Source organism: Prionailurus bengalensis, chromosome F2 (genome assembly GCF_016509475.1).
Source record: "Prionailurus bengalensis isolate Pbe53 chromosome F2, Fcat_Pben_1.1_paternal_pri, whole genome shotgun sequence".
Lineage (NCBI taxonomy): Eukaryota > Metazoa > Chordata > Mammalia > Carnivora > Felidae > Prionailurus > Prionailurus bengalensis.
In genome coordinates this window covers 13,195,938-13,215,646 of record NC_057353.1, presented here as the reverse complement: position 1 = coordinate 13,215,646, position 19,709 = coordinate 13,195,938, and the positions used below count along the sequence as shown (strand labels likewise).

The 19,709-nt window shown below is 37.7% G+C and overlaps 1 long non-coding RNA gene across 1 annotated transcript; it reads left to right on the top strand.

The window, feature by feature from the left end:
• Nucleotides 1–1,402: 1,402 nt before the first annotated feature.
• Nucleotides 1,403–4,515, top strand: LOC122496056. Its single transcript, XR_006300661.1, has 3 exons — nt 1,403–1,942; nt 2,221–2,319; nt 4,432–4,515. It is a non-coding gene; the product is annotated as an uncharacterized LOC122496056 (long non-coding RNA).
• Nucleotides 4,516–19,709: the final 15,194 nt, after the last annotated feature.

Below are 19,709 nucleotides of genomic sequence, written 5' to 3'. Positions count from 1 at the left end.
TGTTACTATATATAAAAATGCTTGTATACCGGATGTGCGCAACTCAAGTTGAGAATGCCCGGACCTTGGGGTATAAGCCTTTTGGAAATTCATGTCTGACTCATAGTGTGACTTTAGATTATTCAAATAAACATCAAGAGGAGAATAAGATCGAGGCTTTAAATCCCTTAATACTCCTTCTATCAAGAGGTGGGCTCTGTTTCCGGTTTGTTTTTTTTTTTATCTGGGCTGATCTGTGACTGACCAATAGAGTGCAGTGGGAACAATGCGATGCCAGTTTGGGGTCAGTCCTTTAAGAAAACTGGCAATTTAGGCCTTTTACCTTACATTCCTTAAGCCACCATAGTAAGGAAACTCAAAACAAAACAAAACATGTGGAGAGGCTTTGAGGCTACATGAAGAGGAAGAGGGGTTCAAGTGAGCTCAATGTTCCCAACATCCCCACTGAGGTGCCAGTGCATGTGAGTAAGGATGACATGGACCCTTCAGATAAGCACCCCCACCAGCTAAAAATAATACTGATTGATGGCAACTGATGGCCCATAGAGCAAAAGAATCACATAGCTGAACCTTGTCCAAATCAATGACTCAGAATATTGGGGTATCAGTAAATGGTTGTGGTTTCAGGCCACTAAGTTTTTAGGGTACTTTGGTCCAGAGAAATAGGTAATTGGGATAATTTTTGTTTCCCAGGAGTGAGGTGCTGCCATACTGATATCTAAAACCAGTGGCTTTGGGACCCAACAGAAAGAAGCTAGAATGGTCTCAAGGAGACTGGCAGTGAAAGCTGGAAGAGTTTTGGGGAGGTTGTTCATGAATACTTGAAAGACAATGAGGAGAACATACTGGAACTGAAGAAAAGGGAACTCTAGTTATGTAGTACCAGAAAGTTCAGCAACACCTATGGCCTGCAGAAATATAGAAGATAAGAAATGTTATCTGTGGAACTCATTGATTTAGCTAAGTGGATTTTCAGACAGAATGCTCAAAGGTTGATGATTCTAGCTATGATAAAATAGTCTATTATAAAACATAAAAAAAAGAAGTGGCCATTGCTTTTTGAGAATAATTTAGAGAAGATATAGAGTTCCCAGGAAAGTTTTTTCTAGCCAGAGAAAGATTCTCAAAGTAGGAAATGATCCTTAGGCAAAATTCAAATCCAAGTCAGTAAGACTGGGTCTCTGGGAAAGGCTGAGGTCAGGATGAGGCTCAGACCCCTTGTTTCATGCTTTGCAAAGATATAAGGGCATGCCTCACAGATTCTTTCTGTTGGACAATAGCATTTTTAAGAATTTTAAATGCTGTCATTTTTTCCAAGACCCTCACCAGTTGCCCAAGATAGGCCAGTTGCTTGGGCAGTCATGTAAGTATGGCTTTTGTCTAATAAAGTGAAATACAATCTGACATATTAGACACCTACAGAATGTTAAGAGATTTGTACTAAATTAAAACAGACATAGAAAGTACAAAATCAAAGAAAGAAATGATATCTGTTCTCTTAGCTGTCTATGGAAAGAAAGCAGCCCGAGAAGACTACACAGCTGTGCACCTGGTGCATTTCTTATGGGAAAGGAAGCATGACTCACATTCATGAAGGGTGGATCCAAACAACACTGAGAATATTTCCCAGGGGTCAGAGACTGATGACATGTACCTGGCCAGATTCAGAGTCACTATGAATCAGTTACGTGTCTCTTATTTTCCCCCATTTTGAAGGCGAGTGTCTGTGGTGGTTGCCCTAATGGTCTCATATTGTATACTGAGCATATGGAGGGCAGATTAGTTATCTCTTTAGTTCACAGGTCTTCAGAGCAAGAGGAACCATATTCAAGGAGCCGTTCTTGAGGAACTTCATCTAAACCTGGTCCTAATCATAGATAACTAGATTGTGGACTTTGAGATGATGCCATAATGGGATGAAACTGTGGGCATCTAGCAAGAGGTAAATGAATTCTGCTTGCAGAAGAAACGTAAAGAATTTGTTTGGGAAAGATGGTAGCAGGGGAACCATGCCTTGAGTTATTTGAAATTTCCCTTTTGAGAGGTTTGATTCATCTCCCTTCGCACTCAATCTACACTGAACTAGATTCCTTGGAGCATTATGGCATGATGGGATGGAATGATACTATGCTAACTGCAGGCCTGAACTGTAAAGGGACTATAAGTTTCTGTCTTCATAGCTTAAATCTCTGAGCTGTCTTTATAAATCTGATTTCCCAGTTGAAGACACCACATGGAGAAGATCTAAGACTACATGGAGAAGACGAAGAGCCCCGCTGAGGTCAGCTTTCCAGACATCCCCCTCCAATTCGCAGGCATGTGAGTAAAGTCAGTGGCCTTTCTAGAACAGTCCAGCTGAATTCCACTGAGAGATGACAAAGTTATACAGGGAAGAACCACCCAGTTAAGCGTGCCCAAATTCTAATCTATAAAGCCACAAGATATAATGGAATGCTTTTTGTTTCAAGCTACTATATTCTGAGGTAATTCTGAGGTAATAGCTGGTGCAGCCCCTTAAGGAACTGACTTGGGAGGAACTGAGGATTATGAATGGAATGTGTGTATTTATATCAGTAGAAGCAGTAACTGAAATAAAGACAGAAGCGTTGATGACTGAAAATAAGGATAAAGGGGTGCCTGGGTGGCTCAGGTCATGATCTCACAGTTTGTGAGTTCAAGCTCCACGTTGGGCTCTCTACTGTCATCATAGAGTACACTTCGGATCCTCTGTCTCCCTCTCTCTCGGCACCTCTGTCGCTCGTGCTCTCTCTCAAAAATAAATAAATATTTAAAAATAAAATAAAATTAAGTACTTGAAAACATAACATTAAAAAAGAAAAGAAAAGATGGGTAGACGTTTAGTGATAGGGCACAATGACCTCAAGGCAACAGGGAATATTGGCTTACAATCCACATAAGCTAATAGCTGATTACTGATAGATCTTGGCACGCCATATGAGTAATAAATATTGGTTCATATAATGTATGATTGTGTCCATCATTGTAAGAACTTGGAAGTGGCTATGGTCCCAGATGAATCTGAGGAATGAATTAGGTGGCTCTTTGAGTGTTCAGATCCTAAAGACTCACTGCCCTTTTTCCTCAGATTTAGACTTCTCTCAGAGGTTTTCTGACAGATGAAAGTTCTTACTCAATTCATTATATCCATTAATTCAGCAGTATTTATTGTATCATCTGTATATGTACACTCAGTGCGAGGTTCGGTTAGGGATGCGAAGGAAGAGATGTTGTCCCTGCACTTTCAAGGGACTTACTGTAGAGTGAAATGGATCAGACAAGGAACTCAAGGAACTCTAATGCAGGAAAAAAAAATACTGATTTCTAGCTTTTGGAGAGGGTTGACTGACAACAGGATTTTGGATTCCAGGCAAGGAGCTTCCTAAGTTTAAGAGGTAAACAATCCACCCCTGAACAGACTAGGGTACCAGACAGGGACAAAACAAAGCAAGAAGCCAGTTACTGGAAAAGGTTTTACCAAGGTCTCCGTACAATTTGAAGAAAGATTGTGTGCTGAACCCCAGCTTCTTCATTGAGCTTTTAGAACTAGGAACATATTAGAGTCTACATCTCAGAAGAATTGCAAGTAAGTGCCAAATCACTCCAACTAAGAAAATTAGAGGTCTACCTGAGATTAGAACCAGTAATAGTAGATGAGATATCAGTAATTCCATGAAAATGTTGCTGCCTGAAATTCCAATATAATTCCTGTTGGAAGAGTGGGTTGGTGGCTGAGTTGGACATAATTTGTCCATGACTTTATAATGGATGCTGCTATTTAAATCCCAGAGCCACTGCTTTCCTTATTTTCACTCCTGCTCTCTTGTTTTCACTAAATCCTCCTCTTCCTGCAAATTGTGTCCTGTATCACTCAATCCAAAGGACTCATCCCCTGTCTTCCCACCTTCCCCAGCTCCTATGGTGTTTTGGGTTGTTCAGTAATATACGCACTTTTTTTTTTAAGTTTTACTTTTTTTATCTTTTTTTTTTTTTTTAATTTTTTTTCAACGTTTATTTATTTTTGGGACAGAGAGAGACAGAGCATGAACGGGGGAGGGGCAGAGAGAGAGGGAGACACAGAATCGGAAACAGGCTCCAGGCTCCGAGCCATCAGCCCAGAGCCTGACGCGGGGCTCGAACTCCCGGACCGCGAGATCGTGACCTGGCTGAAGTCGGACGCTTAACCGACTGCGCCACCCAGGCGCCCCAAGTTTTACTTTTTTTAAATGATAGCCCCTCCTCTGTACTCACGTTCCTAGATTCTCTTACAGCTGTGGTTGATTAGATAAACTGGTTTATCAGTTTTCTCCAAGGAGACATAAGAAAATCTCCACTAGTTAATTAGGATAATATGTTTCCTTCAAAAAGACATTTCTTAAGCTGCTTCTTCCCTTCTTTCTACCTTGAAAATAGATGTGATGCCTGTAGATGCAGCAGACATCTTGCACCAATGAAGCAACCAGCATGAAAATAAGAAGCCAACACACCAAGGATGACCAAAAAAAAAAAAAAAAAAAAAGGAAAGAAAGATCTGGGTCATTGATGACATTGTTGAGTTTTCAAATTGGCTGTCAGACCTCTTGTCAAGGACATAATAAACATTCTTACTTAAGCCGCTGTTGGACAGGCTTTCGGATACTTACAGAGGAATGAAATGCTAACTGATGTAGTTATTTTTCATTTCATTAAATACGTAATGTAATTGATTATAAGTTATATCATTATTTAATTATATCATTATTTAATATGCTGCTGAGCAAGAAAATAAGCAGCAAGTTGCACAAAATGAAATGCCTCCTATCACTTATCATTTTTATTTTATACTTCTGGAAAAAACTCTTTTCTATTTAAAAAGACATGGATTTTTATCATTTATTCCATTTGTGAATACATTAAATAAAATAAGTGGAGTAAATTTCTTAAAGCGTGCTAAAACTTCCTCACATTCAACATAAAACTCTACTGAATAATTTTGTTACTCATAGGCTTCTATTTCCATGGTTCTTTTTCTACATAATATCATTTTTTGTCATCAAGAGTGTAGATGATGCAGTATTTTTTAAGTGAATTCATAAAACAATGAATTCCAATATTTGGGCTCTTGAGCCTGCTTTGCATGTGTCTAGAGCAAATCAATTTTCGGATTTCCACTTCAAGAATATGCCTAAACACTTAAAATTAACAATTTCCAACACCCTCTCCCCATGCTATTGAGTTCCTAGGAGTAATGAGAGTATGGAGTCAAAGAGGAAAGATAAAAGATCTGAATTATTATTATAATTGTAATGTTAGCCACTGGGGAGTATAGTCTGGGAGTTTTTCTAGTATAAAAATAGGCTTTCACTTGCTTTATAGAAATTTAGGAAGTAGAGGTATGTAACTATGGGTTGGTTGATAGACATATTTGCTCACTGAATATGGCAGGCCTAATGGTGGTTAACACAGCTCATGCTTCACCAATTCTATTTGGTGGAAAAGTCCTCCAGCGTCTAGACTAGGTTTTACGTGGAGGTCATGGCAAACCAAGAAGGCAGCTGAGGAGAATTACTGTATGCAGTTTTCACATTTGGGTAAATGATAATGAACAATGAAGATAACTGAGGATCTATAATCCTGCAGGACAGAGGAGATTTGGAGGGTCGAATATATTGTGAGGCAGATGGAAAATATCCTGGAGTGAGGAAGGAAGCTGGGCAGAACAGACTGAGGGAAAGCTATTTCCCTTAGAGTAGGATTCGGAATGAGATGATAATGTGTTCTGTTATCAGTGAGATAGGTCACTAAGACCTATTTCCCTCATGCTTTCCAGCTAACTTTTCAAAGGCAGATGTCTTGTTAAAAATTTATTCTTTCAGGGGCGCCTGGGTGGCGCAGTCGGTTAAGCGTCCGACTTCAGCCAGGTCACGATCTCGCCGTCCGTGAGTTCGAGCCCCGCGTCAGGCTCTGGGCTGATGGCTCAGAGCCTGGAGCCTGTTTCCAATTCTGTGTCTCCCTCTCTCTCTGCCCCTACCCCATTCATGCTCTATCTCTCTCTGTCCCAAAAATAAATAAAAAAAACGTTGAAAAAAAAAAATTTAAAACATTACATATTTAAAAAAAAAAAAAAAAAATTTATTCTTTCTAATATTTTTAAAGTTTTATTTATTTATTTAGACAGAGGGACAGCGTGAGTGGGGGAGGGGTAGAGAGAGAGGGAGAGAGAGAGAATCCCAAGCAGGCTCTGTGCTGTCAGCACAGGGCCCGAGACAGGACTCAAACTCACAAAACAATGAGATCATGATCTGAGCCGAAACTGGGAGTTGGATGCTTAACCAACTGAGCCACCCAGGCACGCCCCCCCCCCCAAATTATTCTTTCTAAAACCATAAGCAGAACTATTAGAGTAGTCTACCCTCCTTTTAGGACAGCTAAGAGCTAAAGTAAAAGACGAGCCAGAATTGATTTTGCTCTGAAATATTAAACAAGGTCACGCTGCTTTTTTTGGAGATTGTGTTTTGTTTGCTAGGTGATCACACAAAAAAGAAACTGTCTTTATTTCAAAATTACATAACAAAGAAACTTGGCCCTAGCCAATCTATGCTTAGCATACAGAAGCATAGAAGAAATTCCCCAAATCTCATGAATGCTTATTATTTGAGTAAACTAATCTAGGAGGGAGGTGCCTTCCCTGAATAGAAATGTCAGCCAAGGTCTTTCTTCTGTTCAATGGCCACCTAGTATATGATTTGTCTTATAACTCGCGATTACACAAGTAAAGACTATGGATTTTAGATTACACATTTTGCTACCAAAAGGATTGGAAAGGGCTAAATACCCATTGAAAACCAAATGAAGGAACCACAACGTTCAACCTAGGGCATGAATTTTTAAATACCTACTCCCAGTTCATTTCTATATATAGAAATTCTATACATAGTCACATTTTAAAACATAGCATAAATAATAATATGAAGAAATTAAAGAGAATAATGAAAATAAATGAGGCAAAAGACAAACTTGCTAAGATAAACACAAAAAATAGAATGTATAAAGAAACAAGAAAATTTCACGTGAGTAATTGAAAATACACTTTAGAACATTCAATAAAAGCACTAAAATTTTAAAAGGGACAACAATGTAGTCAGATACAAATAATGTAAATGAATATTATTTGAAAGGCTAAAGAACAGCAAATAGACCAAAAAGAAAAAGTTAAATGATTCAATGATAATGGTCTAAGATTTAAATCCATGCATGGAACAGTGGCATGTGTTCTCATAAGACAAAGCCAGCGAGCACCACATAAAATGACCCTTTATATATATGCAAAAAGCTTTTATTTTTGTATTTTTTAAATGAAGATTCTCTTTATTTAGAAAGTAAGAGTAATCTAACATATGGGTAATTTTTTTTTAATTTTGTTTATCATTTATTCAATTTTTGAGAGACAGAGCATGAGCAGGGGCGGGGCAGAGAAAGAGAGGGAGACACAGAAGCCAAAGCAGGCTCCAGGCTCCGAGCTTTCAGTACAGAGCCAGATGCGGGGCTCCAACTCATGAACTGTGAGATCATGACCTGAGCTGAAGTTGGACGCTTAACCGGCTGAGCCACCCAGATGTGCCAGTATATGGATAAAATTTTAATGAATTATAACATTGATCACATTTACAACAGTAAATTATCAGAAACATTTAACTCTAAACAAAGTGTTTAAAAAAATTTTTTTTTTAGAGACAGACAGAATGTGAGTGGGGGAGGGGCAGAGAGCGAGGGAGACAGAATCCGAAGCAGGTTCCAGGCTCTGACTCAAACCCATGAACCATGAGATCATGACCTGAGCTAAAGTCCGGCGCTTAACCTACTAAACCACCCAGGCGTCCCATCAAAGTTTTTGGTTTTTTGGTTTTTTAAATTTTTTTTAATGTTTATTTATTTTTGAGAGAGAGACACAGAGTGTGAGGAAGAGAAGGACAGAGAGAGAGGGAGACAAAATCTAAAGCTGGCTCCAGGAGGGGTGCCTGGGTGGCTCAGTCGGTTGAGCGTCCAACTTCAGCTCAGGTCATGATCTCACAACTTGTGGGTTTGAGCCCCGCATAGGGCTCTGTGCTGACAGCTCGGAGCCTGGAGCCTGCTTGGGATTCCGTGTCTCCATCTCTCTCTGCCCCTAACTCACTCACATTCTGCCTCTGTCTTTCTCAAAAATAAACAAACATTAAAAAATGTTTTTTAATGAAATAAAATAAAGCAGGCTCCAGGCTCTGAGCTGTCAGCACAGAGCCCTGTGCGGGGTTTAAACTCAAGAGCTCTGAGAGACATCATGGCCTGAGCTGAAGTCCAGCGCTTAAATGACTGAGCCACCCAGGTGCCCCTCAGGTGCCCCTCAAAGCGGTAAGTTAAATACGATATAGGCACAATGGCCAGCTGCTGCTGCGAGCTGGGTTCTATCCCCTACTGCTTACTCAAGGTTTTCTCTACTGCAATTTTACTTGAGTATTTTGAGTCACTAAATTATTCCTGTCAATATACAAATATACTTTAATATTTCCCATATCTTAAAATAGATATGTATTTATTGGTAAATCATTAGTACCCAGAATATAAAAACCGTATTTATAAATCAATGAGGAAAAGAGAGCTAACCAAAGAGAAAAATGGACAAAAGGCTTGAAATGACACTTCTTGAAGGCAATGTGCAATGGGCCAATAAACACTTGACTTCACTGGTGTTCAGTGAAATGCAAATTAAAATCACATCATAATTGATAAAATGAAAATTTAAAAAGGCAACTACGTCTTGGCAAAATTATTCAACAACTGGAACTTTACAGTGCTTTAAGAAAAAACAATTCGTAGAATTGTTTGGCTTTAATGATATATATGTTTTGTGTGACTCAGCAATTCCATTTCTAGATCAATCCATCATGTGTTCACTGAAGGTCATGTACTGGAAAATACATGACCGTAATCTAGGAGATTATGACTACGGCGGCATTATTCATAATAGTTCAAAACGTGTAAATAGCAGATTCCCTTCAACATATTAATAAATGAATAAACTGCGGTGCATTCAAATAAAAGAATATTAAACAGCAATGAATGAGAATGAAAAAATGAGTCATTCTCACAAATATAGTTCCCAGGAAAGAAAGTCAGACACAAAATAATTGCCAACACTAGTGTGAGACATTAGAAAAGAGATCGATCTTTTCAGGGTAATTAAGGATTACATGGAACACCTTCTAGGAAGGTGGTAACATTCCGTTCTTTGATCTAAAGACTGCTGAGGTTCTGAAAATTCATCAAGTATATTTAAGATATATGTAGTTTTTTCTAAGTATATGCTTAAATTAAAAGTAGAAACAAAAAAAACCCCAAAAAACCTTGATCTCAGTGCCCTCAATTATTACACATTACATGACCTATTATAATTCATCTTCTCAACTAAGTGTTCTGAACTTGCTGCATTTAGGGTATCCACTTTCACATGCTGCTTCTGTCTTTTATACCCACTGCTCAACAGTAAGACACTTTTTAAGGCCACTAATGACCCTAAACCAATGGCTAGTTTTTAGTCTTTATCTTAACCTCCCAGGAGCACTTGCCACATTGATTACTCCATTGTTCTTGAAAAATTTGTGTCCCTTAGCTTTGTGACACTACATTCTCCCCACTGGCTACTCCTTTGTAGTATCTCTTGCTCAATAGTATGAATAAAACCAGAAAAATGGCATAGATAGAATTCAGAGAACACCACAAACTTCAAATTACCTGTAAGTACGAAAGTACGTGCTGATTTTCAGCAGAGCCATCTCTCAAGCTTTGCAGACAGCTAGGGAGAGGGAACTGGGAAGAAGGCTTGGAAAAACTGCTGAGGAAGAGAAAATTGGACAAGAAAGGTCCATGATTGATCTAAGATCCCCTTAGAAAGAGAAAGTCCACTCTGAGTGTGAAATAACTGAAAAATACTTCTGATAAATCAGAGCACAGACAGAAAACAACAGGCATAATAGTGTGTGGGGCTCAAAGTGACAAGATTGAGAAGCACAGTTTCTGAAGGATGAGGGTAACAAGAAAAGGAGTGTCCTCCTTTGTGGACTGAGAGGCAAAAGACACAAAAAAGGAGCGAAGGGGGAATATTGGGATCCTGCTAGAGAAAAGAGAATAAAAAACAAAATCAAGGGCATTCACGCTCTTCTCCCATTAACTAACTAACTAACTAACTAAACTAAACAAACGAGAATTTCCTATTCTTGAAACAGAAAACTTGTAACCCATTCCCCCGGCATCCTGTCTGCAAAGTGTGTAGATGTAAGCTGTGATGTCTACACATTGCTGCTGCAGGAGGAAAACAGAAGGAATCAAACGCTTCATCCAATGAAAATTCTCTCTTGGGAAACCAACCACAAAGCAGAAGAAAACTGCAGCACAATATCCCAAACTGAATTAATCCTCAGGTAAGCTTTTGTGGACCTATGGCCAGAATAAGAAGTGTACATATTAGGGAAGAAATAAAAGCTGACTGAACTCAGAAAAGAGGAGGAAGAGGAGGAAGAGGAGGGAGGAGTAAAAGGAAGAAGGGAGGAGGGGGAGAAGGAGGAAAAGAAAATTATAATAGCGTTAACTACTAAATTATATGAGGTACCCAGGGAGAATAGACTTAAACAAATACTTAATAAGGGACTTTGGAGAAAAGTAGGAAAATAATCAAAGGAATGACAATGAGTTAAAATAAGAAGTGGAAAGAGTGAGAAGGAAAGTGGTGAAAATGCAAAACAAGCAAATATTTAAAAAATCAAAATATGGAGTCTCTGACAATGAAAAACAAAATAACAAAACTGAGCTAATATTTAATTGTTTAATATAAAAATTCCTGGAAATAAAATAACTTTTTTTTAATATGGAAAACACACAGTAGTCGCCTGAAAGCCTTTCTTTCTTCCTTTCTTTCTTTCTTTCTTTCTTTCTTTCTTTCTTTCTTTCTTTCTTTCTTCCTAATATAATTTATTGTCAAGTTGGCTAACATACAGGGTACACAGTATGCTCTTGGTTTCGGGGTAAATTCCTGTGATTCATTGCTTACATACAACACCCAGTGCTCATCCCAACAGGTGCCCTCCTCAATGCCCATCACCCACTTTCCCCTCTACCCCCCAACCCCCATCCTCCCATCAACCCTCAGTTTGTTCTCTGTATTTAAGAGCCTCTTATGGCTTGCCTCCCTCCCTCTCTGTTTGTAACTATTTTCCCCCTCTCTGCCCCACAGTCTTTGAAACCCTTTCTTGAACTGACTACGGAGAAACAAAGTTGGAAGCAGTAAGTCACTCCTGGAAAAGTGACACAGAGTTGAACTGTTAACACTTACTGGGATAGCTGCTGTCTGACACCTCAACCCAAATCACAACAGCTCTGTCCTCCTCATCCATCTTCTCCTACACTAGGACTACTGCTAAAAGTCAGTCCACCCTTGGCATTATTCATTCCCTGGTCGGTTCCAGTCATCTCTCTCTCTCTCTCTCTCTCTCTCTCTCTCTCTATATATATATATATATATATGTATGTATATATATATGTATATATATATGTATATATATATGTGTGTATATATGTGTGTATATATATGTATATATATATATACATATATACACACACATATATATATATATATATATATATATATATATATATATATATAGAGCCAAGACCTCTTGTCTCTCTCTAGGCCTAGACATCAAAGGGTCCTAGCCCAGGGACTCCCCTCACTTTGCATTTGCCTGAGTAATCAGCCTTTGAATTATCTGCACTCACTGGCTGTGGTAAGGTATGTTTTGACATATGATACTTTTAAAGGTGAGAGAGCTGGCCAGATTGGGCCTTAACAAGGGTCAACTCCAAGAGCTATGTTAATAAATCCATAAGACTTTAATGATTCAAAAAAAAATCTTTAGGACTTACAGGCAAATCCTTTTGACTTACAGGCAAAATGATCAATAATTTAAAAGGACAAGAGAATTAGACTGACATCAGATTTCTTAAAAGCAACATAAAAAGCAAATTAAAACTAAAACAATAGAGCAGCATTTTTTAATGAAAAGAAAGTGAACCAAAGATACTCAAAAACACTATCGTTTTTTGAGTGCCAGAAAAATGGCTTTAAATGTACAAGAACACAGGTTATACTGTACTCTCAAGCTCTCCTTGAAGAACCTTCTTGAGAATAAGCCAAAAAAGAGGTAATGCAGAATCTTCAGCAAAAGTTACTGTGATAAGCATTTACTACTGAAGTGCAGAACTAAAACTGAGGGTAAGGTATGGAAGAAGGTGAAAGAATGGCAAGTAAGCAGTATGTGTTCTCACAAAATAAAAATAATGCAACTAAAATAATGGAAGAAAGGGGCACCTGGGAGGCTAGTTGGTTAAGTGTCTGATGACTCTTGGTTCTGGCTCAGGTCATGGTCTCACGGTTTGTGAGATCGAGCTCCACTGCGGGCTCTGTGCCAACTGTGCAAAGCCTGCTTGGGATTCTTTCTCTCCCCTTAATCTCTCTGCCCCTACCCCAATAGCGCTCTCTCTCTCTCTCTCTCTCTCTCTCTCTCTCTCTCTCTCTCTCTCAAAATAAACTTTAAAAGAAAAATAAAATAATGGAAGAAAGAAAAACAAGAGGAACATGGACTAAGTTCATTGACTGGCATAGGCAAGAGGCAAAGTCAAAAGATAATACTGAAATTCAACAAACCAACTAATAAATGCTTGTATAAGAAATAAGGGTACTAAGAGCACTAAAAAGGTACAAGATAATTACCAGAAAAAATATCAACTAAGTAGCAAATGAAACATAAAAATGAAAAGAGCAAAGTAAACACAACAAATGCAGAAAGAAATACGACATGATACACAGAACAATTATATAATTATATATGTAATTGTGTAAATGCATAAAAATTATTAAAAATGAGTTATATCACTCATATCAGTAAATACAGGTGGACTTAAATATTAAAAGAAAACTTTTAACTTTACTAACAAAGAAATGCCAACCTATATAATTCTGTACATAAGTGATATACCTAAAATAAAAGGATTCAAAAGGCTAAAATAAAGATCAAGGACACATTGGTCAAGTGTCCAATGATAAGAAAGTAGATTTATGATCTTAATAGACAAAGTAAAGTCAAGCCAAAATTAAAAAAAAAAAAATTAAGTGTGACAGAGGAAGACACTTTCAATATGAAAGCCACAATTCCCAATAAACATGTAAAAGTTAGGAATGTGAATGACCAAATAAATAATACACTACTGTCTTAAAGAACAGAAACTATAGAAAACAAAATGAGATGAAAAGAGGTTTTAAGGAAGAAATAGAAACTCACTACTAAGAGAAGATTTGAATATCTTTTGGAGTATAAGGTAGATCAAGTGATTAAATAAGTAGGACCCCCAGGTAGTTCAGTTGGTTAAGCGTCCAACTTTGGCTCAAGTCATGATCTCGCAGTTTCTGGGTTCAAGCCTTGCGTCAGGCTCAGTGCTAACAGCTCAGAGCCTGGAGCCTGCTTCAGATTCTGTGTCTTTATCTCTCTCTCCCCCTCCCCTGCTTGTGTGCTCTCTCTCTCTCTCAAAAATAAATAAACATTAAAAATATTTTTTAATATTTAATAAGGAGATAGAAGACCTAAGTAGTATAATCAATAGGATACAGTACACTGCATGAATATAAAACAAACTTTATACCTACTTAACAGAAAATACACCTTCTTATTAAGTGCATATGGATCATTTACAAAAATTGATCACAAAATCCATTAATAATTTATTGATCCTTAAGAAAGGATCTATAGTACTATAATGTAGAAATGCTGTAATACTCTCTTATTGCAGTGCAATAAAGATAGAAAATACTGACACCCCTCATAAGCAACTTTCACTTAAAAATTTTACTTACAAAAGAAATTTTTCTATTGAAAAACTCTTGAAATAATCTTGAATACTACAAACTAAAAATATAAAATATATAAAATAATGATGATAAACTATATTATATATATGTATGTGTATATATATATATGTATATATATATACACACACACACACATTCAAAGTAGTGGTCAGAAGAAAACTAACAGCTTAAACCATTATAGCAATAAAAAGCAAAGAATTAAAACAAATAGCTTCTTCCAGTTCCTCTTCCTTTTCTTCTTCCTCTTCCTCCTTATCTCCTTCTTCTTTCCTTCTAAATTAATGCATCAAAAGCTCTTTGGTGGGGCAGAACAAGGAGGGTAATGGCTCCAGAAGGGGTAGGCAGCTATGGCAGAGTTGATCAAAATGATGAGAACATCCATAGCCTCCCCCATTACCAACATCCCCCACCAGAGTGGTATATGTTTTACAACTGATGAACCTACATTGATACATGATAATCACATGAAGTCCACAATTTACATTACAGTTAACTCTTGCTATTGTACGTTATATACGTTTAAAGATACGTATAATGACATACATCCATGGCATCATAAAGAGTATGTTTACTGCCATAAAATTCTTCTGGGCTCTTACTATTTATCCCTCTCCTCAAACCCTTGAAAATCACTGATTTTTTTTCCTGTCTCCATAGGTTTGCCTCTTATAGAATGTCATATAATTAGAATCATACAGCATACAGCCTTTTCAGATTGGCTTCTTTCACTTAGTAATAGACATTTAAGATTCCCCTATGTCTTTTCATGGCTTGATAGCTTATTTCTCTTTAGCACTGAATACTATTCCATTGTCTTGATGTACACAGTTTTATTCATTCACCTACCGAAGGACATTTTGGTGTCTCCAAGTTTGGGCAATTATGAATAATGGTGTTATAAACATCTGTGTACAGGTTTTTGTGTAAACATGAATTTTCAATTCATCTGGGTAAACACCAAGCAAACCAAATGCTGGATCATATAGTAAGAGCATGCTTAGTTTTGTAAGAAGCAACCAAACTGTCTTCCAAAGTGGCTGTACCATTTTGCATTCCTACAGAGAGTTCCTGTTGCTCTATATCCTTGTAAACATTTGGTGTTGTCAGTGTTCCAAATTTTGGACATTCTAATAGAGGTGTAGTAGTATTATCGCTGTTTGAATTTTAATTTCCCTGATAACACATCATGTTTACTATACCTTTTCATATGCTAATTGCCATCCATATTTTCTTTGATGAGATAGCCACTAAGGTCTTCGATCTATTTTTAAGTTAGGTTTTTTGTCTTCTCATTATTGAGTTTTAAGTGTTTGTATATTTTAGGTAGCAGTTTTTTATCTATGATTTGCAAATATTTTCCAAGTCTGTGGCTTGTCTTCCTATTCTCTTGACATTGCCTTTTGCAAGGCAGAAGTTTTTAATTTTAATGAAATTCAGCTTATCAACACTTTCTATCACGGATCATGCCTTTGGTGCATCCAAAAAGTTATTGCTGTGTTCAAGGTTATTGACGTTTTCTCCTCTGCCTATCTTTTAGAATTTTATACTTCTGCATTTTATCATTAGGTCTGTGTTCCATTTTGAGTTAATTTCTTTTTTCTTTCTTTTGTTTTTTTTTTTTTTTTTTAGTTAATTTCTGTGAAGGATGTAAGGTCTGTGTCTAGAATCTTTTTCTTTTCTTTTTTTTTTCTTTTTTGCACGTGGGTGTCCAGTTGTACCAGTATCATTTGTTGAAAAGACTACACTCCATTGTACTGCCTTTACTCTTTTGTCAAAAAACAGTTGACTATATTTATGTGAGCCTATTTCTGGGCTCTCTGTTCTGTTTCCTTGATGCACTTGTCCACCCCTTCACCAACATTACTTTGTCTTGATTCCTGTATCTGTACAGTAAGTCTTAAAGTTGATCAATGTCAGTCCTCCAACTTCATTCTTCTCCCTAAATATTGAAGTGGCTATTCCTGGTCTTGTGCTTTTACATATAAACTTTAGAATCAGTTTGTTGACATCTACAAAATAATTCGCTGAGATTTCTAGTGGAATTGTACTGAATCTCTAGATTAATTTGGGAAGAACATCTTGACAACATTGAGTCTTCTTACCCGTGAACACGGAAAAATGCAATTTTAAAAACTGTGGTTAGGGTCACCTAGGTGGCTCAGTTGGTTGAGTATCTGACTCCCGACTTCAGCTCAGGTCAAGATCCCAGGATCATGGGATCAAGCCCTGCCTTTGGCTCTGCGCTGAGCATTGAGCCTGCTTGGGATCCTTTCTCTCTCCCTCTGCCCCTCTCCCTGTATGCTCTCTCTCTCTCTCTCTCTAAAACAATAAAAGTAAAATAAATTAAATAATCCTAAAAACCTTTTTTAATTAAAAAAATAAAAGCCTGTGGTTATACCTATATTGGAAAGAAGTTAACTTTTAAATAAAGACTGAAAAATAAAGCTTGAAAATATTTTTGATGAATTTTCACCTTCTTCACTAAAATTATTGTAAATTAGTATGTTCTACCTTTCCAATGGGAAAAAAAATTTCAAAAATAACCTTAGTATCCTTTATGTTGTCCATAGTTAGTGTACCACACCATCCCCTCCTTTTTAAATCATCTTTGGCTTAAACATGTGTACCTAGGACGTAAGAAGGGTGAGAGGTTGAGAGTTCTTTTTCTATATGGCAAGAACTGCCATCAGCATTTTGAAAAGGTCTCTCTTCAAACAAGAGAGGAACAGTCACTTCAAGCATGGACTTGTGGGTTCAGATGGAAGCAGTTTCCATGTCCCAGCTCTGCCTAGTGCTCATATGTCACTGTGAGTGACTTAACTTCTCCAAGCTTCAGTTCCACTGCTTAAGAAGTGAGAAGCATACAAGAACCTTCTTTTTCTTTGTTGTGAAAAGTTAGTGAGATGATATGCTTTGCACGGTGCCTGGTATGTGACAGCAATCAATAATTTGTGTGCCTCTAGTTTTTTACACATCTCTTATGAGCAAAAAGTACTCCATGTATTTAAGTAACTCATGTCATATAAGAATATCAAACCCCAAATACTGATACAAATACATGGGATACATAATGAGTAAAGACTATTTACTTCACCAAACAGATCCACAGAAAGATCTTCTTAAATTCTGTCACTATAGTCCATTTACTTTTTATAAATAATTTCTAAGAGACATTTAATGAACATGTAAACATATATAAAAAGAAACACAAGGAATTAAGATCTATATACATAAAGAATATGCACATCGCATTTATATAATGCCAGGCATCCTTAATCATGCTAAAGCACTTGAACATTTTCTTATCTGTACCAGCTATTCTAGATCATAATCAGCTAGAGGGCAGGCCAAGGTGGTATTTAACCTTCTTTGCCTTGTACTTGTATAAACTAAAAAATATTAATGTCAACAAGCTGACTTGATAGACAGTTTCACAAAACTAATGCTAGCATTCAAGTGTGAAATGCAGAAAAAAATATACATTGTTTTGTCTGGTATCTGCTTTTCCTCTGGATGACTGTGTCGGGGAGCAATGAAGTTCTCCATCCTAAGGGCTCAATGGCCCGGGCTGCTCAGATTTAGAAAGAGCACAAGCATCCCGGGTATAGAAAGCCGAGTTGGAGGAGCGTCTCAAGGTCACGGGGACCAGAACAACAGAAAAGTGCATCACCCGGCTACTGTGTGGTTGGTGAATTTAGGTGAAAGTAGTTCTAAGAAATGCACTCTCAAATTTGTAAGAGATTCCTGTCGTATTCTAACCTCACCACAGGGAGAGAAGGTAGAGGGCTTCTACCAAACGCTTGAGGTGAATACAGAGGTGTTCTCTGTTCCACCGGCAGCATGAGGAAGAGGGAGAGGATGTCTGGTCTGTTCTTAGCCCTTCACCTGCAAGCTCCATCTGGGAGGACCCATCATCTTCTGCCCACAAAGAGATAGTCTATCTCTCTGAAAAGATGCTCTGGAGGAAACAGAACACTGAAGGGGAATTTAAAGGGCAGTGGAAACAATAAAAGACATAAAAGGTCAATTGATCCAAACACTCTGGCAGCCAGAGCTCTCCGACCCCTCAGCATTTGGAGAGCAGGAAGGCAGTTACAAAGCGCGCTGGGTCAGGGCATGCATGAAGTGACTGACAGGGAAACTGGTTCTTCCTTGAGCTCAGTGTATTTGCCTCAACCACAAGAACACTTAGGAAAAGCTTGCCTGTCCTCTGCACAGTGTCTTCACTTGTAGATCAAATCGTTCTTCAGGTAAAAACTGTCACATGGAGATGGTCGATTACATTGGCTCTTTGAAAGAAGAATAATTTCTTGGAAAGCCTCCTCTTTCAGGGGGTATAAATGTCTTAAATATCCATGGGCATGATCTTATACTGGCTAAAATAGACAGTTGCTACTATCTAGGCATATGTTAGTTAAATGAATGCCACACACACACACACACACACACACACACACACACACACATGCAGAAGATGTTTGTTTGTTTTTCCTGGAGATTCTATTCATGGAATGCACTTTATGTTTTCTTAGAGAACAGTTCTGCTTTTGTAGACCGTGAAGCCGTCATGTATAACTTTCTGACCTGCTCTTTTGAGCTTTAACCACACCTTCATACCCTTCCCTGCTCTACTCTGGTTACTGATGGAAGGTAAAATAACTTACTAATTCTATGCCAAATCATATTGTGCCTATTTCTCTGTGCCTCTGTGTGTGAGGCTGCTTGTATACACAGTGCTCCTATGCTCTAAGTCAACACACATAAATACCTACAGCCTTAATGATGGTAAAATGCCGGTAAAATTCATTGGAAAATAACTTTAAAGTGGATGCGATTCATTCCGCATCTTTTAAAAAAAAATTTTAACATTTATTTATTTTTGAGAGACAGAGACAGAGCACGAGTGGGGGGAGGGGCAGAATCCAAAGCAGTCTCCAGGCTCTGAGCTGTCAGCACAGAGCCCGATGCGGTGCTTGAACTCACAGACAGCAAGATCATGACCTGAACCGAAGTCAGATGCTTAACCCACTGAGCCACCCAGGTGCCCCCATTCTGCATCTTTATGATTGCACTTATTTGATTTTCAAGATTATTTTGAGTGTGTGGCAAACTGTTTCTCTCGTCATAGTATGTACAATTCCACAGGGGAGAGAAAAGAAAAGAAGAAATAGGGAAGGCTAGGAAAATGTACACAACAATGATGCATTTAGGTAGAGACAATAGAAATTGCTAACCAGCATGCATTTGGTTGTTAAGATTTACTTTCACAACATCTGCTAGACTTTCATTTGTAATATTGGCGTTAGAAACTCTAGCAGTGTATTTTTACTTTTTTTTTTTTTTTTAGTTTGTAGGGGAAGTCTTTTATTATCTTATTGTTGAAAACATATGGATGAGTAATCTAGCAATATATATTAGAAATTCGGAAGTCATAACTAAAAATATCTAAATATCCAAGATACCTATAATGTCTGACCTAGATCAGAACAGCATAAAAAAACAACTATTCTTAGCCTGACCCCTAGTGTTAACAGCAAATAAGCATGGAATCTGACAGTGTTAGACCAAGACAAAATTATTTAAAAAGAAATACATAATAATTTTTTTCATTATAAAATAATTCATCCTTAGTGTGTAAATACTGAGCACAGGAACATCAATCCAGAAGGAGCTGAGAGATAAACACCTTCATTCGATAGAAGGGAACATCCAGATCATTTGATAGAAGGGAAACCTTCCTTTGGTAGTCTGACTGGTTCTG